Raw genomic sequence first — 24628 nt, 5'->3', positions numbered from 1 at the left:
TAGGTGATTGTCATCATCAGGCCTGAAGATGGGCAGAGGTAGCAGCTGCTCATGGCCTTTGTTCCCACCAACTCCAGATAAAGATCCTAGTGAAATGGGACAGTTGCTGCTTTTCAAACAAGTTAGTAGGTCAAATTAAAAACAGAGCTCTCAGCTGGCTGAGTGCCTCATCTTCCCTACATATTCACTTATGCTTGGGTCATGAATTTTCTTTTCCCACCTCCTATAAGGATTTAGTCTCTGTTACAAAATCAGGGTATAAAAAAATTTCATGCCACTGTAACAGGTACAATAATCTTTTGGATGAATTCAAATCCTTGCAATTATTATCCCAGCTCAAGCTAAATTAAATTTAACAATACAAAAAGTAGCTTCTGGAGTACTGTAAATCTCACTTCAGGCTTTGATGAATCCGGATTAGTATTTTTGGTTGGAAAGAGACATAATGAAGCCATGACTGCTTGGAAAAATTCTAAAGATTAGTTACACCCTGTTTAAAGGGAAATTATTTTGATCCACAGCTTTTACTTCTTTTTAATAACCTCTGTAAACTTCTCTGAGTGACTCTGAAAAGATTAATTCTGCAGAATTTAAGTTGGAAGCATTTTGTGACTGAAAATTTTACCAGGTCCTGTGGACTTCATATGCCACTAGTGCATCTGCCTTTTCTGTGCACCAGGAGGAGGAGTATGAAGGATGCTGACCTACTTTAGAAAAAGGGAAAACAGATTTAGGAAATAATTAAAAAATAAATCCTTCTCTTTCAGGATAATTCTTGCAGAACAATAGAGCAATATTTGAAGCTTTGAAACTATATGTTCTAATTTCACTGTATTTTTCATTTAGAAAAACACTTAAAAAATGAAGATTCTCCATTCAGTGGGGAAATTGTGCAGTGTCTTGAAGATACTATTGCTGCTATTAAGAAATTGGTAAGAAAAATCTAATATTTAGTTTCAAATATGTGGGAAAAAGTTAGTTGGTAGCCATGAAATTAATCTTTTATGGTGGTACTGTGTTCTCTTGTGTGAGTAATATTGTACCTTTAGAGAGAGAAAGAGGCAGTTTGGAGTGAAGTTGGTGGGTCCTTGCACGTACTTTGCTGCCTGCAGAAGTTTGGCTATAATAGAACAAACCAACCTGACTAGTATAGATCGCACAGCTGATTCAAGCCTTAGCTCACCTGCTGATATTTTAATGGGGGAACAGTAGATACCACTTAAACTGGGGGCTAGTGAAATTTGAGGTGTGGCTAGCCTTCTGTTGAAGTAAAAAGAGGAAGGGTCTTATGCTCAGCAGAGTAATTTGGGACTCAGGGTTGAAGGGTTTTTTCCCTTTACTCTGGTGTGTCTTCATAGTTTGCTTTTCTGTGAGAAGTGTAAGCTCTGAACCTACAGTGACTTAGTAGGAGCATCACAAAAATTGCTCGAAGGCAAAGGTGTACTTGTGTAGAGCTTTTTACGTCATAAGGGCGTTAATGCTGTTGGTGCAAGGGAGAAAAATAATGCTTCCCTCTCAGGGCTGCTATGAGGATATACCCGCTAATGTTAGTGTGTTCTGCAGATGGTACAGAGTTCAGCAGGTAGGTCGTTTGCCCTATGACTAGGTACAAAAGGATTTTTTTTTAACAGTTTGTTTTTCCTTGAAACAATTGCATTGTGTGTGATAATAAGAAACCCTATAGTAATTATGAGCTGAGGATGGCTGTTCATAGGTAGCTAACTTTTGCTGTAAGACCTCTGAAGCCATTAAAGCCAGAATGGCTTCAAACAGGAGGTATTTTAAAAGTATCTCCATAATGTATTTGTCTAGGTAGGTGTAAATCTTGTAAAACTTTACTTTCTCCTTCAGTAGGCCTCTAAGTCATCTATTTCAGACCAGCTCTGCATTAGCCTGTCAGATGAGTGTTTTATGTAACATGCTGAAATCATAAAGCTGTTTTCTTTTTCACTGCTTCAGCTAATTGACGATGTAACTCATACAAAATTAAAACCTTTTACACATTTATTTTACACCTCTAAATATTTCATCTTCCCAAGGAAATGAGAGTAATTTATATGTGTACATATAGAATTTGCTCTGTAGACAGTAAAATTCAACAGTAGACAGTAAAATTCAACAGTATCTTTTCTTCCCATAGTGTCTCAGCTGGTGATTGTAACTGCTAGCAAAACTGAAGGAGAAAGATAGGATTCATTTTATGCATAAGTTGTGATGCCAAAGTCAACATCCATTTAAGAACCGATTTCTTTCCCAGACATTTGGGGCTTCATCAACCCACCTACAATTCCCAGTCATACAAATTTGTGGATTCAGTTGTTTGAGGGCTTTTCCCACAAACAGTTCAGTCTGTTTTCTCTTGCTCCACCATCACTCTAAAAGTGACCTTTTTCATACCATGAACCAGAAGATGACTTTCTAGTGTGTCTCAAGGCCAGCTAGGGTCCCCCTTCTTCAGTATAGCTTCAGGCCACAGGGAAGTGACACTCTGCTGTTGCTTAAATAACACCTCTCATGCACAATGGCAGAAGCTGACAGCTAAGACCTTCCCTGCCAGCACAGCTTTTGTAGCAGAGGTGTCGGTAACAGCTTCCTAAAGGTTGTTAACAGTCAGAAGCCAACAGTTCCTGGAGATACATAGGTTTGTTCAGCTACCTGTGAAACAAGTTAGTTGTTATTTTGAAGAGTGAAAGAAAGGAGGAAAGAGAGCAAGTATGAGCAAGGGGAATGATATACCTAGGCATGGAAAATATCCAGTATCAACTAATTAAAAAAAGAAATAAAGGGTTTGTCAGGAAGAAGTGCTTTTTCAACTGTTGTGTTACTTGGTTCTCACTTGTGGATTTTTTAATTGTCAGGAAGAAATTCGAAGACATACCCTTGAATGCCTAGAGGAGGAGACTATAAAAACCAGCAATCTTCGCTTCAGAATACAGAGTTTTCCAGGAGAGATTATTGCAGAGATGACAGGTAGTACTGACTTAACCAGTTCTGAAAAAAACAAGAGAATTGAGTTTTCTATGCATTTAAACAACTTGAAGTATTCTATAAAATAAATCTTACTGCTAAAGGTAATAACTTTCTATAATAACTTCTTAATGAAAGAAGATAGGTGTTTGCTGATGTATGATACTGTGAGGGATTGTTGTCTCACATAAGAGTATAAATGAGAGATATCTTCACTGAAGACCATGCACAAGCACTAGAGGAATGACTGGAGAATTGCAGTATTCAGTTCTGATCCCAGCTGTGCCACAGCCTTTCTCTGATACTTGAGAAGGAGCACTTGAGTGCTCTGTGCTGCAAGTTCCCTCTTTGTGAAGTTGGGATAATAATGCTTATCTGATGCACTGTTACTTTTGGGTGGGGTTCATCTGACCAAATGCTTATCAACTGTCTCTTTTAGACAGTGAAGAGAGAGACGCACTTCTAGACATGATTCATCTCACCCTAGAATAGATGTTTAAAGCAAGTCAGAAGAATCATGAGTTGGAAGTGCCTCTTTCTCTCTACTGGCTATGAAGGGAGGCTAAAGCCCTGGCTCAAATGTAGGTATCTAGATGAAAATAAAGTTGAGCTCTATTCCCCTCCCCCCACCCCGGTATGGCTTGACTTTTAAGATGACCAAGGCATATTCTGCTACCAACCTTCTTTTTACACTGTAGTCGCAAAGCAAAGTGGTCAGGGAGCTGATCTAGATGAATGTTAGGATTTCTTCTTTTTGGGAGAAGCAATGGAGTTGGAGTTCTTTATCTGGCTAACCATGAGGCTGCATGATTGTTAGTGGTGGTGTTATCAATTAATATGTACAATATGATTGAAATAACCAAGGAGCTGCTAAAGTCCTGTGTACAGTCCCCATCAGTAATAGTTAAAACAGGAAAACAATAACTAGACATGATTCAGCGTTTAGGAACTAATTACTAGACCATGGGGCTTTATGTCAGAAAAGGTAATGGATTGTGGTCTGGTCAATAAACCTTGAAGAACCACTTGGAACTGCCAAGATTAGGGAAGAAGTAGGTAAAAGGTAATTCCTACAGAGGGAGATCGCGACCACCAACTCATTGACCACCTACTCAAATGATACCACCTACTCAAAAGAAGACAATGAAGGAAGAAGAAAGCGTCTGCACACTAATTTACATGAGGGGCGAAGAAGAAAGAATGGATCATTAAGGAAAATAACAACGAATATGTATTAGTTAAGTGTATAAATGTGAGAATTTCTGAGACAAGGGTGTGCTGTCTTGAGACACCCATTCTTGTGCATCAATGAAATTAATTTGAAAATACCTCGACTCTGTGTGTTACTGGCTTGCACACTGGGTAAATGAACCCTGTTTGTGGGACAACAGTGGCACAGGAGGAGGGATGGCAACATGGCAGGGTGGCCAGCGAGAGCAGGACTGCTCCTTTTGGAGTACTATGGAGTTAGATCAGCTTTAGGTTCGTCATGAAACCAGAGCTGCACTTTTTTTTTTCCTTTCTTTTTTTTTTCTTTTTTCTTTCTTTCTTTTTTTTTAAATTTTTTTTTTCCCCAGCTACATTCTATGTTTGTTGATTATTTTCTCATAGCAAGTTTCCTCCCTCACCTTCTCTCTGCCTATACCACGTGGCTGCTATGCAGTTAGTTGATAGTTTATACTAGCTGCTCCCATTCTGCACTGCCTAAGTGTTTTTGTGCGGGTGGATGTACACTAATGTGACTGTTATCTCAGAAGTTGAAGAGATGCTATAGTACAACGCCCCTGCACAGAGGAGCTTTATCCACAGTGCCTCTTCATGCAGGCTTTTCACTTTTACACAGCAGTGGCTCTTCTGGGAGAAAAATCTATTGAATTTCAAGCCAGGTGATCCTGTTCCTTGTCCCTGGCTGCCAGAGCTGGTTATGCAGAAGATTGGGGGGGGAGGGGATAATTTTTATCAGTTCACAATACATCTAGGGAATTTCTTAGACATATAGTATGAAAAAGAGCAATTGTTCCATGAGAACACGGCAGGCTTCTTGTTGATAAATGCAGATGACTCAGGGAAAATGTGATAAGACTAAACTACTGAAATAACATTCATGATTTCAGGGATGTTAGTGTCTTAGAATCACAGCTATCCCTTACCAGGCACTAGTACCAATAGTTGTGAATTCAAGATTATGGATCAATCCCTTATTGCATTATCTTGTGTATACCTTTTTATAGCTAAAAGGCTTCTGCATGTTTTGTATTTATTTTTTAGCTCTTGTTACTGCTGCACGCGAATCTAGTGCTGCTAAGATACATCAGCTGCAGTCTGCATTGAAAAGCATTGCTTATGAAATTGAATTACTGGATGAGAAGCAAAGCCTTTGTGAAAGACAGAATGCTGCACTATGGTATGTTTTCATTTGAACAAGGAAAACCATACTAGCGAGATGATTAAGGAGAACTGAAATGTTATCAAAACATGCTGAGTAGTGCTTGGCCCTCACCCCTGCAGCTAGCCACAAATGTTCCTAGGCAACTCTGCTGCAGCAGCAAGCCTGGTTTTTAAGATCTATTTTCTTGAAGAGCAGAGCCTGCCTGCTGCTGCCTGCCCTCTCTAGCCCTGACAAGCTCTCTTAGGGAAAATCGTCTGCAGCTTCACTTCTCACACCAGCAGGGAGAGTTTTCTTTTTCAACAATTAATGTCAAGGAACTACTACAGACAAAAATCATAGTTTTCAGTTAAAACAAGAACAGTGGAAGGAACTCTGAATCAGTAACTGTGCTAGAGACCCATCTTCCTCTTCAAGAGTTACCCCAAGAGGATACAGAGACTTGGGAGATACTTGTTTTCTCCCTGCCAGATTTCATGTTACTGTCACCTTCTGCCTTGCTGTTAGAGCTGTTCAAAAATAAATCACAATGCATTTTCTTAGGGGAAGCCTGCATTCTTTATTCTTTCAATGCTTGCAAGCAGTTGTTCCATTTTTAATGAAACTTGTGGAAAATAATCTCATCAGTAAAAGTAAAGCTTTGATAAAGTTATAATACAAATAACTGAAAGCTGTTTCATTGGAATGCAAGGTCTTAGATGGTCTTCATCACAGGTACTGCTGCATGTCATGCTTTATAGTATATATATAGTGCTATAGTAGACTGAGTTGCTAACATATGGATAGGCAAGTATTCCTTTCAATGAACATCTGAACCAAGTCTTCGATCTGAATGAATGGTAGGAAATATAATTTTCATCCATTATTTATTTTTTTCCAGTGAGGAACAGGAATGCTTGCGGACACAGTATAAAGAAAGAGTAGACTTGCTGAATGAAAGGATGGCAACGAAAGTTAACACAAATGTTCTCTTAATTGAAACTTGTGATAAAACAAGAGATACAGAAAGAGAAATAATCAGGGCGAAGGCAGCATTAGCAGAATTGAAAGAAAAAATAGCTGAAAAAATAAGTAAACTTGAGAAAGAGAAAGAAGAATGTGATAAAAAGGTAAAGGTTTTGAAATGTACTTCACAGTAAATTACCTTAGAAATTATTACAGATGTTGTATTTTGCTTTCTCATATGGTGCTAACGTATGTCTCCACAGCAGCACAAACAGAAAAGTGACTCTCTTGACATCAGGTGCACACATGCTGTTTTGACTTCTGTATACATGTACTTATCTGTGTGTGGTGTGTATACATATACACATAAACACGCACACATCAAAATTGCATGGTATATGAAATTTGTTTTCTAGCAGCACATCTCAGAATGTCATGTCTGTATTGGTGCTTCTTACTGACTGTGGGACAAATAATCATGTACTGGGAACTCAACCCCTCCAGGCAAACTGCTTAAAATAAAGGTACCTATATTTTCCAGCAAGCTCTGAGATAAGGTTTTAATGTTTTTTTTTATATTCTGCCCTACTTTCAGTTGTGTATATTTGATATTCTTTCTGAACAATAACATAAAAACAGATGATCAGATTAAAAGAAAACTTTCTAGTAGAAAATATGATATAATCAGGTTCCTACAGTGGAATAAAATCACATGAAATTTTGACAGATCAGGTCCTAATTTGCTTGTTATATTAATTAATTATTGTTTCTTTTTCTTATAGAATTTTGTCATTTGGTACATAGCTGTGGCTTTTGCAGAAAATTATTTTCTCCCAGGGTAAATTTTGTGCTCATTTAATTTTGGAAGGCTTCAGATGTTTTAATATAAATTTTTAAACATTGTACCGTACATTGCTCAATTAATTGTATTATTTTTAATGTAGAAGAGAGAAATGAAAAAAATCCTCGATACTCAGGAGGCAAACAATTCCAAGAAAAAGCATGAATTTGAAAACTTGAATACAAAATCTTTGGACCTACAGAATTTGATAAGTCTGAATTCAATGGTAAGTTATATAGAAAATTGTTTTGGTTCATTAATGCAAAGATCAAAATTCAATTCATAATTGGTCAATGTGAGGGGAATTTATAGAGAAACACAGTCCCTACCTTTTAAGAAGAAAAATAAGCTTGCATGATGTCTAATTGACTGACATTATTAACTGTTAGTTACTCGGTTATAAAGTCACTTTAAAAAATAGAAGGTCCATATAGACTGTTTTTACCAGCTTAATGAAACAGTTGGCTACTATGTGCTCGTCAATCTATTTATTAGGACATTGTTATAGGGAATATTAAAAAAAGTCAGTGAGAGGATGACTTGGCTCCCAGTCCTGCACATGGCTCTGGTAGAGGTAGTTGGAGGACTAGCTGAAAAAGAGACATGATAATCAACAGATATTTAGTGGATGCAAACTATGATGTAAGGGGAAGAAATAGGAAGAAATTTAGAAAAGAAGGCTGTTCAGATATTATGAAAGAGTTTGTACTGGAAAAGTGTTGTAGGAACTAAAATAAACAAGGAGACTCTATTATGCCCAACCGCCTGGGAATGCATTCAGCAGTGTAAGTAACTCCACACTGGTGGACATGGCAATTTTAAGGAGGCTCAGGATCTGGAAAGTCAAGGCTAATAGGGCTAAAAGACAATCAGGCTTTCTCTGTCTGCCACCTATTTAATATGGGCTTCTAGTTCAACCCTGTCTACTCTAGAACTACTTTTCCCTTTTTGCAGGGATAACTTATCAGAGAAAAATAAGGAAAGATCAGTGTCTTCATCTTTCCTTTTATGATTTCTTGCAGAGTTAACTCAAACTATGTGCATTCAGTTTGATATCTGCTAAGTTACCTCAGGACTCCTGAAAGCAACCATACTGCAAAACTAATACTTGTGTAATGAGTTGAGCCAAACTGAGATGTAAAACATCCATTCTCTGTCCCAGTCTTGCTAACTTCTGTTAGAAGCACTGCTGCCCTCCCAGTAAAAGTCCTTTCTGTCTGAATGAGTATCATGTTAGTAAAAATTCCAGAACTGCACCTGAGTTACCTCTGCAGTGAGGTTCCCTTGAATGACAGATTTCATAGGTTAATTTTTAAAGTGTCTTTTCATTACCAACCTGCACTGATTTTTTTTTTTTTAACTCTTTCAGTGATTAAATACAGTAAATACAGCCTTAACCACTGCTTCCTCAGTATTCTTTCTTTGCAGGCTGTAGTAATTTTGACTGTGAAATCTCAGAGTGGCTAGAAAATAGCAGTCTCATGCAGATGTTATGAAATCTGAAAAAAAAAGACCAACCAGTGGCAGTAAAGGGATTCATTATCTGCTGTTTCGGAAATTTCATATGTTTTTGACATAGTCTGTTATATTTTTTATAGGCTATATTTAATGAGGAAAGTCTCATAGCAAAACTGAAAGAAAAAAGCAAGCAACTGGAAAAAACCCTGGAATTAAAAAAGGCAGACATGCTGGCACTCTCAGAGAAGAAGTAAGAATTATTGTACCATTTGATTTGATCTTTTTGCTAAACCTGCATTAATGTTTTCTGACGGAATTTTTTCCCAGTATTTAAGAAGAACCAGCCACATTCTATAAAGTATGTGAATTATGTAATGGGAATCTTTCTATTGGCGTCAGTGGGCATACAGTAAAGACTTGGAGGACAGCTGAAGTTAATCTAAATTAACTGTCAGGGAACAAATATTCACAAACAGTGCCCTTTGGACTAGAGTTATGCTGTTATTCTAACAATACACATGGTTGGAAAGTCAGTCATTACTCCCTGCATATGCTATCATTGTCCTATCAGCTGGAATACTTACATTTGTTGTGGCACAGAGATTTTTTCTGTATGTTACCTGAGATGCAAAGCACGACAAATGATGTGAATAAGCAAAATAATCCAAATATCATTCTATGGGCTTGTCTATGTTACACCCATGGAGCTCAGTGTGGAGATCCTCAAGTTAATATTATCTAGGCTAGCTCCATAGCTGCTTCTCTTCTGATGCTGCCATAGGCCTTCTGAAGGGTTATATGACCAAAGAGATGGGGAGAAAAACTGAGACTTTTCCTGGTGATTCAAACTTCTTTTTTGAACCCATTTCTCTGTACAAGCTGAGCTGAGAATCCCTACAAAGAAGAAAATATAAGTTCTTGGAAACTTGGCTAAAATTATTGCTCTGAACTCCACTATTTTTCTTGATGGCAGAACTAATTCATTAATGTCTTCATGAAGTGAATGTTGCCATTAATTAACAACGTAATTACTGTAAAAAATGAGCTGCAGCCAGCATCCGGCTGTGGCTCTTGATCCTGTAGGCAGTTATAAATTGCTTATCTTTACTCTCCTGAGTATTAACTTCAGTAGATATATTTGTGCTAGGGAAGTTGACCATGCTCATGTTTCGAGGGTCCAAACAGTTATGATCTGGTGATGACCGCAGAGCTGTGGGCTATGGTGAATTTCATAGCCTGGGTGTAACAGAAGCATTGTCTTTCTGTTCTTTTTGTGCTGCATTTTTATAGCTGCTGTGTTGTGAATGTCTCTATTTGTTTTAGAGTGTTTGTCCTTCATAACTTATTCTGCTATTTAATGTAACAGATGAGTTTGGCAGTTGAGTTAAAGAAAGGATCTGGTCAATGTATTTTTTCTTTCACAGTGTTTGGCACACGCTCTCAAAGCCTGGTCAATATGGATTTCTGGTTCTATATTTGTCTGCTATAAGATTACTAGGATGCTGGGGCTTTCTATTCCTCTTTTTTCTTTTTGATATCCTCTCCTCCTCCATATCAGATTTCTTTCTTCAGACACTTCTTTAGGTAGGCTCATGCTTCTTGCATGACTCCTGTTTTGTATGGAAGATACAAAATAGAAGTGACTATCCCTTGTTCTGACTGCATCCTGTAAAACATACAAATGCACAATGTTCATCCAAGCAAGAAATATAAATCTATGCACAAACTTTCCGATTTTGACCTGTTGCTAGTAGGACTTACCTACCTGAAAGCCTATCTGCTTCCTCCTTGTGTACTTTTTCTATCAGTTTGTCTATAGAAAATATTGCCTCTCCCCACAAGCCTTCCTTGGCTTGTATTTTGTATTTTAAGATCCTGTAGTAGAAAGCCTCCTAGTTCTCTATGTCCTTACCTTCTTTGCAGGTTGTATTCTCATCAGGTATATTAGAGGAAAGTAATGAAGAAAGACACTTGAATGGAATAGAACTCAAATATATGTAGGCATAGCTTATGTTCACATGAGGGGCCTGAGAATAAGAATGCATGATTTTATTTTTTTTTTAATATTTTTTTGTTAATGCCCTCCTAAATATGTCTACATTGCCTTTGTTTAATAGGATTCAGCTTGATTCTGAATTACTGCTTTTACAATCAAAAATTGCCCAAGAAAAGGAAGATTTCAATAAGGAACTTGAAAAGGTAAGAGAGATATTTTTATTCTGGCTCAGAGTTTTTACTAGGCCTTGTCTTGTTGAAATACTCAATGAGAACAGGCCTGCACAAAGTGTGACATGTGAGGTGCTTTAGGTGCTTTGATTTGTCTGTGCCTCTGTGCTTGATGAGTGCGAGCACAAAGAAGAGGCACAAACATTTGCAGGACATGTGGCTTCTACCTTCTACTATACTTGTGTTTTGGAAGCCATGATGCAGGTAGGGGCAAGATCTTCTCTTCAACTGAGGCCATGGGCTGATGTTGAAAGACTTAAGGGGCACTGACAGGTGGGGTAAGCTTGAGGGTCTTGTGTGCTGGGATATAAAGGAATAGAGGGTTATGAGATTAGGATGTTGATTTGGGAGGGAGTATATGTGCAGTGAGAGAATGAGGCAGACAGATGTGTGTAGGAGGATTGTGGGGAGATTTGTCAACAAGGATGAGGTTGGGCTCCTGGTCTAGAAAGCTGAGTGTGCAGTTTTCATCCTTATTGACTTGCTCCATGCTTTTTAATATTATTATTAGCTTTTATTGCATGTGGGGAAAATGTAACTAGTGGTGGCACTCCATCTGCTGAACCTGTGAAGGAATGCCTACTGCCTGAGATTATTGTTGTTATGTAGACTACACACATCTATCGGGGGTGGTTTCCTAGCTATGTTCATAACTTCTCCAAAGGTGTACACATCAAACAAGATGATGGTCCATTAAAAACGCTGCCATACTAACATTAGGCAGCACTAGGTGGGAGCCACGTTCTCCCCATCCTATGGCAACCCCACCTGCTCTTCTACTGCCTTCTACCATCAAAAGCCAGGACCCCAATCATCATCTTCCTATTTCCTTTTCCTCTTCCATCTTCCTGCCCTTGCCTCATTCAGCCAGGACCCATGACTCCTGCTTCCTTCCATCTTGATATTGCATGCCCACCATCCCAGTGTTCCTTCATTGTCAAGCTTTCCTCATTTCTACTTTATCACTCTTTGTAGTCGACACAGTGGAAGTCACTGCCTCCAGCTGGAGCAAGGTACCATGTGTCTGAGAGCAGCATGCAGCTTGCAGGCTGCTTCAGAGTGGTGGATTTGAATGAGGCCGTGGAAATGAAGATCCAGAAACATGATCTTGATGTGACATCTATATATGTTAATTACACACGCGCTGTGAATCTTGATTCATTGTAAAGTTCTCTGAGATTTTTTTGATTAAAGTAACTATAGCAGTATAAAATGTTGTTATAAGGTAAAACGGAGATAGAAATAATAAGCTAATATCTATGGTCCTTATTTCTAGACTAAGGAAGATCTAAGCAATGCTAAATGCCTGAATAAAAAACTTAAATTAGAAAATAAAGCTGTGCGCCAAAAGTATGAACAAGTATTGGAAGAAGAACAATGCTGGGCTATAAAAAGGGATGAGATGGTGGCAAAGTAAGTTTTACCTGTCAGCTTTTGAATACAGATTTCTTAAGTTTGTGATTTTATGACTAAGGATTTTCTTGCTACATAGTGAGATCATGTTTCTGACAAGGTATCTAACATTTCTTTTTTATTCTGGTAGATTGGGGAAATTATCTGTTTTGTTGGATGAAAAGCTTGAATTTCTGGCAAATCATATGATGGAAAAGAAAAACCTAGAGAAAGAGATTGAAAATCTTGAAGACAGCCTACTGTATGTAGTTTTTCAATCTTGACAACAGTAAATAGCCTCAGTACTGTTTACTCAGGAGTTCAGCTGGTTTAAGTAATTCTGAAGTGTAACATTCAATAGGGAAGTTAAATGGGTTTATAAACTATACTAGTAGGCTGGTATGAAACTTCATACAAAAAAGAGGTTAGCTGCCAGTTACCCTAATTTAATCTCCAGTTTCTTGTCACCAAGCAATGCACATACAAATACTGAAGCTATTGAAGCAATGCAGAATGTAAAACTTCACAAACAGTTGGGACTGTGAACTCCATAGTGTGGTACCAGGTCTTGGACCAAGCCACTACCCTTTTATGGTGGTATCTGAGGAAATCTGCTTTTACTCAGATAAAGCTAAGTAAGCACAGATTTGCCGTGTGCACAGAAGTGGTCTGCAAAAGAAATCATTGGCTTGTGTAGTCTAAGCAGAACAGACATCCTGTGCCCTGTGCAGTGGGGGATGGCTGGCAGGAGCACGGTCAAAGCACTGCAGCTCTCTGTTAGCCTGTAGTTGGTGGAAGAGATTTGGGATTTTGCTGCCATAGGGTGAGGGTAGGCCCATGTGTGCTGACCCCAGATATCCTGCTTTGGACCCAGTTCATCTATTTGATAGAGAATCAGGAGATCAAGGCCTTACATTACACACTAATAATCAAATTCTGTCATGTAACAAAGGTAATGCTGACAAATGGGACAGCTTTTCTTTTTGTCTCTGCTGGAGTCTCATCCTTTGCAAAAGAAAGTAAAAAGGTTCAGCCAATTAATTTTATGTCCCTCAAACCTAGCAGAGCCAAATATTTGCATGCACTCTGTGTTTTGAATGACACCAATTGTCCTGGTTCCGTGCAATATTTTCACAGTGTGGCACTGAAGGGGCTGTGCTCCTGGGGTCTTCCTGTTATCTAAATCCTCCTGAGGAATGTTTTGTTAATATGGAGTTGCCCTACTTATGGATATAATTATAACTAAAAAGTAAGAAAATAACTGCTCACCTCCCTTTTCATCCTGAATAAGAAAACATACAATACATTTATTCTGCTTTGTAGGAAAAGAAGTACATTTCTATATTGATAGGATCAGTGCCTGCATTTTTCCTGGCAAAGGAAATATTGTTGCCATGTAAACGTGGGATGCAGAAAATAAGACCATGAGGTAGTCACACACTGCTAAAAAGGAGGTCGCCATGCATTGCTAAAGAGGACGAGAACTCGTAATGAAGTGCTATGTATATACAGTATAAAACTAAGTTAACAAGATAATGAGGTGAAATAAGCATCGCATAGTATCTTGATGCCAATTGGATATCTACACTAATGATAGTAAAGAAAAGAGTTGTAAGAGCTTTCTCCCAGAGACAATCAGCTTTTAATTTCAGACTTTTAAACTAGACTACATGGAACTGTGCAAAATGCACCACAGCTCTGACCCCTTAGAAAAACTGATTGTAAAATTCCCTTCTCCTAGTCTCTGTCCCCATACTTCCCTAGGTTTTTATTTTATGTCTGTACATAATTATCTTGTTCTGTAAATTTTCATTAGCTTCACAACATCCCTCTATATCAAACCCCAAATAATTTAATTTCAGTGGACATCACAGACCTCCCAGTCACTTTAACAGGGCCACCAAACTGGAAATCAAAATTAAGATCTTTTGTTAATTTTTATTTTTTTCTAAAAGTAATATGCAATATATTCAGAATCTCACTATTCACCTTACAAGATTGACCGATTATTTATTTTTTTAAATGAGCAATTTCAAATGAAGTCTGTCAGATTTCATTCAAAGAGGGCAGTCTTCAATTGATTAAACCCTCTGAACTGAGCAGTTGACAATAATGAATGTAGTTTTGGAAAGTATGGAACAGAAGTCTAATTTTTCAGTGTTTTCTAATTATTATTTGGGATGCATTCTGCTACTAGTAAAATGTCTTGCAGTGCTGGCTCCATACATTGAGCTTTGCATTTAGAACAATAAAACCTTTGGAAGAAAGCACCATACTATCCCTTTGTAAATCCATGTGGGGTTTGGAGTAGGTGCTTCCCACCACCTGTGTGTCTTGAAGAAGTGAGAATCACTGGTTTCATACTACCAGCCTTTTTATTTTATTGAACTCTCCTAGAATGGGTCGAATATGTATAAAGTTCATGCATTTTAGTATTTACCACACATAATACACTGGAAAATACATACACAACTAAAATAAATTGATTTGTCCATCTGGCCAGAAGTTCTACTTCTGAAAATGCTCATTTATAGTACTTGCTACTAATACATTAGAGTAATTGTTCATTTCTGAAACATCTGTTCTTGTGTTTTGCATTTGTTTATTGTTTCTGGCTTGAAAAAAATACTCCTGGATTTGCCTTGGTCCCTAACAAGACCCTCTGAAATTTAAACTGATGTTTCTAACCTGAGAAACAACAATGTGTTAACACATAGCTATTGTTGAACACTATAATATGTGTAGGTTTTTGAGATGTGACCCACAGGTACCATATTGTCTCTCTCCAACTAGTGTTAGCATGTTGGTTGGTGGGAAGGAAATTTTGAAAAACTGTACTAAAATTTTGACATAGAGTAAGCACTCTCCAAATCTTCAGCATTATTTCCGAAAGTTTATCTTTCTCCCCCCCCAGAAATGCTACAAAGAGCTATGCAGAAGAGCTGGCATCTCTAAAGCAAGACTTGAAGACAGAAAATAAGACAAGGTAGGATAAACTAGAAAGTGTGCATTGTATCTTTAAAACAAAGCAGCAAATTAATGAATTACTGCATCTTGTTGGTGCTGTTATATAAGAGATATAAACCCAAAGCCTTACTATGTAAATATTCAGTGATATGATGGTAGATAAAAGGACATCTCCTCAAGTATATCCAAGGTTTCATTTGTATATTATTGCTATACTGCCAAGTGGTGAGAACCACTGAACTTATCGTATAAGTGGCTTTTAATCATTATGGCACTAAGTGTTCTAATTTATTTTATAAGCTATTTGGGATTTTCCCAGGATATGGACACTGATGTAAATTGTAAAACTGCATTTTTTAATTTATTTGTTTTCATTAATTTCAATTAATGTTCATTGGTAGCTGATCCTGCACCTCTGAGGTCAATGAGAGCTTTGCCATTGAATTTGATGAGAAAAAAGTGTCTCAGTTCCCTGTAGTATCAAGCACCCATAGCTCCAGCTAGGAAGTATGGGAACTTTGTGTGCTGAAACCTTTCAAAATCAGGTCCTCAGACTGGTGGGATCTGGGATTGCAGCTGTCATATACACAAAGCCTTTGACTGAGTCTGTAAAAATGAGATATCCTTGCATTTTCAGGTATTTCATCTTTCTTCCTTGGATTTATGTATTTTTCATTACTTAAGCAGTGTCTTCTACTGAATCTGTCTTTTTAGGAAACTTTTAGAGAGAATTGTAAGGAGCATGTTACACAAAAGTCACGAAAAGACTAAGGGTTATTTTATCTATATTCAGAACATCTGCCATGAAGTAGTTTGCATCACTCTTCATATACAGAGACATGCCTACCCACAGTGGTGTGAGGTATCTATAGAAAAAGCCTTGAGCTGGATAAATCTAAGTGAATGATTGTAGCTGGAGTTAAAGTGAGAGCGATATAAAGGTTTCCTGCTAGTTTTGAGTTTCTCAGCACCTGCCAGATTTCAACTGAAGCTCTTGGGGGTCTGTTCATACTGTTTGTCTAAACTCAGTTTTGTGTGTCTGGTTCTTGAGGTGCTATCATTCCACACCAATATGGAGATACCTTCTTGTCAGAGCATTAAGACCTATGTACTTGATAGGTTTTTGGGGCATTCTTTTTTTTTCTTCCATAAATGCCTCCTTGTATGTGAGATCCCTGATAGGATTTTCACCTCCACTTCATTACTGGCAAGAAAAAAAGTGAATTCAGGAAAATACTTAGCCCCCTACAGTTGGTAGGATGCTCTCCAAAATAAACCCATTGTCTGCTCAGCTGTTTCAGACCAGCTCTGCAGCTCTGACTTCTCATTTTATTATTCTGCCATGTAAGGTGCAAAGAGATCTGGAGATTTCTTGGTCATCTGGTCCTGTCTGGTTCTCCCCTGAATATTGCATCATAATTTTGTCTTCCAAAAATAATCATACTCAATCCAAAAAGCCATTGTTGCTTTCCCCCCTTACTCTCATTAAGATGTCATTCTGAAATCTTATTCTTTTGATGAATAGTAAAAAAATAGTTTTTTCTGACTTCCAGTCTGCATTTTCACATAGACAGCTAGTGCCTTTTTGGTTTTGTATCAGTATAGTCTTTTATCCTTTTCACAGTTTACAAACCCTAGAGTTTTATGAATGTGAAATCTTGTCCGTTCCAACTTTCCAATTTGCTAAGCTAAATTAACTAAATTATTTGGTCCAGACTTATGCTAACTAATTTTAGGCACATAACAGAGGCACTTAAGTGAGACTAGTCACCTTAAGACTCCTCCTCCAGGTTCAGTAGAGGTTTTTCTGTCTTTTCATGCATCTCTCCTAGATTTTGTCAGGATCCCAGACTTCTATTTGAACCACTTTGATTGTAGTCCTGAAATTACAGGTTATATGTTTGAGTCTTCCAATCACTCAAATTAGGCTTGCAATGCCTCTGATAATGTTGTCTCCCTTCTCTGTTTTTTCACCCAATTTCAATTTATTTCTGCTTATGTGTCTGTCACTAGAGTAATGCTTCATTGGAAACTACTGTACTTAGCAAAGCAGAGGGAACTCTTTTTCTCAGAGGAGGAGAATACAAACAGAAAAGTTAATGAAAGAATAGAGGCTGGCAAAAAAAGGCATGCTGAACTACTTCTGGAGGTATGTATGTTGAACAACAGGTATTATAACCCATTACATCCAGTGTTACAACACATTCGTGCTGTACATAATCAGAGTAAACTGACACCTAAGTAAGTAACCTCCAAAGGCCAATTCTTTGTAAGCTATTAAACCTGATATGATATCAGGTCTAATGATCTTCAGTATCTAAAAATCTAAATATCTCCATGCTTGGAGATATTCAAAAGCCATTTGGCTACAGTCCTGGCCAACTTGCTCCAAGTGGCCCTGCTTGAGCAGGGGGTCAGACACGATGACCTCCAGAGGTCCCTTCCAACCTCAACTATTCTGCGATTCTGTGATCTGACCTTAACTCCTATTAATAACCATTTTAAAGCAATTATTTATCTTAGCAGATGTTGTGTTTTAAATGCAGATTGCTCTCATTTTGCTCTAATTGCTTATTTCTGAGTGGTCCATGTAGACATTATGTATTTCAGAAATCACTGACCTTCATTTTGCTTTCCATTATGAGAATGAAGACCTTGAGAAAAAGCTTCTTCAGTCTGAAAAGCAAGCCAAAGCCCTGAGTGAAGAAGCAAGTAAGAGGGAAAATGATTACAGGAATTATAATGAGGATTTTACTATCAAAACAAAATGTCTGGAGGTAAGTTTCATTGTTCTTTTTATTAACCTTGGGAAGATTTCTAATGGATGAATTGGTAGTGTTTGTTGCACCTCATTGCAGCTATGCTCATTGGAGCTATGCTCAAATGTGACCCATCTGTCAGTAATTGTTTCAAGAAAATTCTCTACTTTTCAGGTTGGTGTTTTGTTTGGTTTTTTTTTAATGGTCAAAAACACTTAAGACCCTCAGATTGAGACACTGGAGTCAGTACACTACTATATAAGTACATGTATGTATATATATTCATGTACGTATGGGCATCTATGTCAAAAGAATGCAGTGAAGGTGTTTCTCAGAAGGGATGCCTCCCATTTTAAAATAAAAATATGTGCAGGACCAGATTCATTCCTGAGATGCGTCCAGTTTAGCTTTGTAGTGAGCCTCCCAATGTGTAACCTGTTCATGTAGAATTTGTTTCATCATTTTTGGGTAAACAGGCCAACATTCATGGAGATATGACAGCTTGATTTTAGACACTGGTCAAATTCTCCTCTGAATTATTGTTGTTGTAAATCTATTGGAGTGACTGATGGTGTGCAAGACATAACCCAAGGCTACTTAGTGTCAGTGTTCTTTAAAACACTGATGAGCTTTCTTTCCCAAAGAAAGTAGGACACTGAAATGCTGAATATGATCTATGCAGAGCTTTCAAAGATTTCAAGTGCTTCTCCGGTCTTTGGTATATAGCATACCCTCTATCCCCAGGGAAACTGATTCATGGTCAACAGTCTGATTGGAGAGAGGATAAATCACATGCCAGGAGTGTAAGAAATATTCTCTTTGTACATCTGAGCTTAGAAAGGTAGATTTACAGAAGGCCTTGAAGATCTTTGGAGAGGTTATGCTCCCATATCACGCAAGACAGTTATGGTCATGTAACTGCTCAAGCTTCCCTAAAAATGAGTGCTGGGACTGTCACTGCTAAGTAAACAGTTGCGCTGGATTCATTCTCATGCTCTTTCTGGCAGTTGAGCTATGCAGAGTATACAAAAGACATGCTAAATATACCTTGACACTCTCTGTCTTTCCTTTAATATGATCCATTCTAAAAGAGTTTTTCCCCCATCTAATAGACTGCTGATGAAACTGTTATCAGAAGGTTGCCATTTCCTTTGTGGCCTGGACAGAGCCAGATTGAAAAAGTAATTGTAACTGTTTATTTTCATTCAGTGACATGCTCTAGCATTTTCTCCTTTTCTAGCTGTTTTCCTGCTTTGCTTTCATTTCCTACCATTTTGATGAAACAATTGAAGTTGCTTTTTTTTCTTCCCCTTTTTGCTTTTGGAACTTTCAGCATTCTCTTGCACTTGCTCTCCACTGCTTTCACCTGCGAAATGATTCTGTCTGAATGCTGTCTCATGGAGGTGGTCTGTGTAAGGGGAATAAATTCCTTTGTAAGAGTCATGTCAGATCAGGTTCATTCTGCTCTGTCTGGAGCATCATGATGATGCATGATATCAAATTAGTCCACAGAAATGAGACTCAGATCACCTTTCTTTCTCTGCCTTCTTCACTTATCTGTATCTGCCAAGGGAGCCATTTCATCTATTCTCTTCCATGTTTTCCATTTTTTTCATTCTTTTTACCCATCCTTCTACTACAGTCCTTAAAAAAAAATACAGCTCATGAGCATATCCAAACATCTATACTTTGAGGTTTTCTGATATTTCTAGTCTTTGATCACAGAAGTGGATGTGACTTACCTGACTTCAGAGTCTCAGAGGGTACAAAAACTTGTAGTGCAGCATTTGACATTAATGTCCTGTAAAGAAGCAAGTTCAGAGTCCTGGTGTTACACTTCACATCCTGGGTCCAGTTTCATTTCTTTGTATGCCTTTATTCCTTGGGTATCATCTTGTCTCTCTCTTAATATTGTTCTTCAAGTCTCCCAGTCTATATAGGTTGTTCCTGTTCTCCCTTTTTGTATTTTTATGTGTTGCAGCAAAAGAGAAGAGATGTATTTTTCCACTGCAAAGTCATTTAACTCATGACTTGTGTTCCTTTGGCCCGAAACAAGATGAGATTCCACTATGCTGAGAGATGCACATACATTGAATTAGACTTTTTTTTTCCCCTTTAAAATCAAAGGTCAGATTTTTTTTAAAGCTAAGGAATGAGACAGAGAAAGATTAAAGTGTACAGATTTGTAGTGGTATTTAGGTGATGATCTGCTTAGTCTTTAAGAGCTAATAGTATCTTCTTCCCCATGCTGATGTAACAGAGTGCAAAGATTCCCAGGCTGGTAAGTCTGTGCAGCCCCGTTATGGGGGGATGTATAAGTCAGATCCAGGAGCACTGTAGTTACATTTGTATCCAACAAATATTAGTATGATTGAAAAAAAATTTGCTTATGGCTGGGCATGGAGCAACAACATGAGACAGGTCAAGCCACAAAATGACATGCTGGTAGGAAAGGACATGTGGAATAATGTGAAAGCCCTCCATGTTTGTGGTAAGATAAAGAAATAGTAGTTTTGCTTCACTGATGGGTCAGCAGAATCAAATGCCTAGTATACTAATGCCAGCATCAGAAAAGTAACATCTCAGGCAAGAATAGGGAAGGAACCAGTTAGCAAGCATACCTAGAGAACTCAGATGCCTTCAGATCATCTGAGTCTGATGAAATTCACCTTCAGGTAAAGTGGCTGAAGCCATTTTGGAGCTATTCATGATTATATTTAAGTGCACATCAAGAATAGGTGAGCAAAGCTCAAATCAACTTCAGTTCCCAAAATAGCCCTACTGGGTAAGACACAATGTTGGTCCTACCAGGATCCTGTCTTCTGCAGTGATCAATAGTCCTTCTTGGAGAAGTAATGCAAGAACAGTAAAATATAGACTGACCCTTCTTCTGTATAATTTCCGTGATAAATGAAGTGTCAGGGACTTCTTTGGATGGAGATGGTATCTGCATTTAATAGCCTTTGATGGAATTTTATGCTATGCTGGATCTTCAGTGCAATATTCTCCTATCACTGATTGATTCTTTTAGCTCACATATACATTTATCCTCCATAACAACCTATAACATATAATTTATTTAATAAGGACAATAATTTTCTTTTGTTTTAAACCCGCTGTCTCACAAGTTTATTGGCATCTTGCAGTTCTTGTGTTACAAGAAACAGTGAATAACTGTTGTCTTCTCATCTTCTCCAGCAAAAGTGTGTGATTTTACACACCTTTATTGTGTGTGTCCTCAGTTGTCTCTTTTCCAGGCTGAAGAATCCCAGGTACAAAAACAATTGGAAAATCATCCTAGATAATGGTTACCCATGCTTTACTGACAAAACAGAACAATGGTCCGTGTTAGTTTGCGGGAGGTCTGCTCTCAGCCTGGAATTAATCTGTAATTATTTCCTTCATGACTCAAGTGATAGGATAGAGTGAATACTTATTGTATCTGCAGATGACAAACACAGTAAAAGTGGGAGCACGCTCTGCAGGGCAGAAGAACTAGAATTCAGAATTATTTTAGCAAGCTGGAGAAGTAATTTTGGGGAAAAAAAGTTCATAATAAAATCCCTGTACAACTCCACCACAAGGCAGGTGTTTAGGCAGTGATAAATAGTATTAAAGCTGACGAGTTGAACATAAGTCAACAAAGATTTGTAGTAATGAAAAAGGCAACCGTCAAACCAGTCTGTATAAAGAGGCAGATAGCCAGGCAAGGCTTATGATGTAAGTTTTCTACTCCACCTGGTTTTGGTAGGACACAGCTGGAGTACAGTTTTTGGTATTGATCACCTCATTTAAGGAGGATGTAGTTTATTTTGAGGTCCAAGAGGAGCTAAGTAAAGATGATCAGAAAAAAAAAGATGTGCAGCTTTTCCATTTAAAATAGATAAATCTAACAGAAAACATGGTAGTAACTACTGAATAAATAAAAATTGATAACAAGGTGATAAGCTTTTCTCCTTGTCCACTTGTTGAGACAAATAACAGGGAAGACAACGGATTTAACTTAAGAAAAATTTAGGCCCTAAGAAAGCACTGACAGCACAAATAGTAAAACCCTGGAATCAGTTGTCTTAGACATGGTATCTCTACCACTAGGGTTTTTAAGGACAAATCAAACATCTGTCATGGGTACTTAGGTCTAATTGATTCTGCTGTACAGCAAAAAGATGGACTAAGATGACCTTTTGGGATCACTTCCAGTATTCTTTTATCTGTTCTCCCCCCCCCCCCCCCCCATATGTTGAATTATTTATGCATTTAAATGCTGCTTAGATTATTGATTAATATTTAGTTTCATTAAAGAATGACATCGAAACTGCAACTGAAAATCTGCTTAAAAAAGAACAAGAATTAAACACAAGCAGACTAACCTTGCAAGAAACCCAGAGAGAAACAGAACAGAAGTATGCAAAATACCAAGAACTGAGGAAATCATTTTTAGGTAAGTATTAAGTAGCTCCTCTACATAGGGGGGCTTTCTCTTGCTGTTTCCAAAACCAGCGTGCCATAGCCCTTTGTCTGCCTATGGCTCAGGTGATCTATGAAACAAGTATAAGCTGAGCTCTTTGCAACAACTGGAGTCTGTAGACATGGCCATAACATAAATACTAAGCATTTTTAAAAATGCCAGACTAGTTAAACAGCTGACTTACTGATAGAACCTAGTTTTATTTACAACAGCTTAACTTTAATGTTCAGTCATTACACTGTCTAAAACCCCTTTTCTTGCTTTGTAGAAAAGAAAGATGAAGAGGTACGAGTCAAAAGAGCCATTCAGCAGTCAATCAAAACTACTGAGAAGCTCAAGGAGGACATGGTAATAACTTAAAACTCAGCTGTACTACTTCTGCAAGTTTCCACCACCAACTTTATTACCCCCTAGTAAAGTCCAGGTACCCATGGAGACTGGGGCTGGGGGAGACAGGCTGGGACTGGGGACATACCTTCCTCTCTGCTGCTGTGATTCCATTTGGGGATGCCTCAGACCTCAGCTCAATCTGTAACCCAGCATTATATCAAGCTGCCCTTATGCTTGATTTTTGTATTCCTTAGGCACATGAGCCAGTAAAAAAGAAGCTGGTGAACTAACGGCATTTGTGAACCTGCTTCTATTCAGATGGTTGCTGCTGCTAGGGCAGGAATTTCTGCCACCTCAGTAACTCATATTTGAAAAATCTTCCTGTATCCTTGCCTCTTTATCTGTATTTCTCATTTCTGACTTCAGGCATTCAATCAGCACCAGCATGAGCAGAGAGAGAGAAAGTTGTAGAGCTGTGGGGGTAGTTGCAGTGGCTCAAAATGTCTGAGGCATGGTACATCTAGTGCTTCCAGCCACAGTGTCCCCGCAGAGCTCGCACAGTGACTCTGCCTGTCAGCCACCCTCAGACCTGCTACAGCTGATGAGCCCGAGTGCAGTAGCCACAGTGCATCAGGCATGCTGTGCCTGCACTGGTCATTTTTATGGTGCATACTTAATCAGTCCCAGTATGTACTGGGGCTGTTTGCTTACGGCTGCTGGACATTAGGCAACCTGGCCAGAGGCTGGGCTGTACATCCCAGGCAAACAATCAGATTGCTTTTGCTTTCTGTTTCTCTGCCAGAACAAAACTTTTAAGTGGAAAAGGAACACAGTCACACCTTCTGCTGCTAATAGGAAGAATTAAAATGTCTTTCAGTACTGATAAGCATAAGACAAGCTCAATAAACTACATAAAGGGCTCTTATGAGGCTGGTCAGATTGCAGGATTCGTGCCCCAGCGGTCTGGTAATGGGCAAATCTCTCTGATGAGCTCCACAGAAGCCACATCAACACAGAAATTGTCTCTGTTCAGAAAACAGGGGAGACCTGTTTCTCCAACCATATTAGAATAGGAATAGCACAACAAAACAGTTATGTACACCTGAGCCTCCAGTGACAGAAAAGTGTGCTCCTGTCATTGGGTGACCCTGCAGCAGGAAGGTCACTTCACATCAGAGCTTGTTCCTTTCTTGTGGACCATAAGCAATCACTTCCCCACTCTGTATCTCTTCCTCCTCGTTGGTAAGAGGGCATAGATACCCATCTCAGATGGTACATTGAAATTTTTAAATGAAAGCTGCCACATAATGAAAACTGTCTTTGCTTCATTTAATTACAAAAAAAACCTATATAAAGATCAGTTAGCAGTGAAGACTTTATTATTAACAGCCGGAGCTGAGGAACGAATTGCGGATCAAGCGTGATGCTGCAACCAGCCAGTTGAAAAATCATACAGAGAGTATGAAGCTGCTAGAACGAGACATCTATGAGATCAACAGGAAACTTGACATTGTGAACACTGAGAACTGCAGATTGAAATTAGTGAGTATATTGAAGTTTGACAGTGTTCCTTCCCAGTATGAAGTTCTCCGTACATTTTTCATTTCAGAGAACTAGCTGTGGAAGATGATGAAACATAAACAGCACAGGGCAAACCAGGCCTTTTAAATGAATGTGTGGGGCTGTGTTTAATTTGGAAGGAAACAAAGAGGAATATCCAGGGTCCAGGCATCTCCCTGAGACATAATCAATATCGTATATCTACTGCATTCAGTCAGGGATTGTAGGAAAAGGCCTTCCTGCCACATGAAGGGGGCTGAGATGAACCTGAGATGTAGAATAGGCCTGTGCAATTTTGAATATATGCTTCTGAAAATGCTCTGTGTACC

General features: G+C 38.4%; 2 long non-coding RNA genes across 2 annotated transcripts; one reads left to right on the top strand and one right to left on the bottom strand.

Moving 5' to 3' along the window:
• Positions 1 to 1673: 1673 nt before the first annotated feature.
• On the bottom strand, positions 1674 to 20098 carry LOC138685386 (uncharacterized). The gene is made up of 3 exons (XR_011324605.1): positions 19684 to 20098; positions 2879 to 2991; positions 1674 to 2655 (listed from the first exon to the last, which is right to left on the bottom strand). It is a non-coding gene; the product is annotated as an uncharacterized lncRNA (long non-coding RNA).
• On the top strand, positions 17812 to 22775 carry LOC104312614 (uncharacterized). The gene is made up of 3 exons (XR_011324606.1): positions 17812 to 17959; positions 22244 to 22382; positions 22678 to 22775. It is a non-coding gene; the product is annotated as an uncharacterized lncRNA (long non-coding RNA).
• Positions 22776 to 24628: the final 1853 nt, after the last annotated feature.

Source organism: Haliaeetus albicilla, chromosome 5 (genome assembly GCF_947461875.1).
Source record: "Haliaeetus albicilla chromosome 5, bHalAlb1.1, whole genome shotgun sequence".
Taxonomy (NCBI): domain Eukaryota; kingdom Metazoa; phylum Chordata; class Aves; order Accipitriformes; family Accipitridae; genus Haliaeetus; species Haliaeetus albicilla.
The sequence above is the reverse complement of the archived record's forward strand: the minus strand, read 5'-3'. Positions and strand labels throughout refer to the sequence as shown.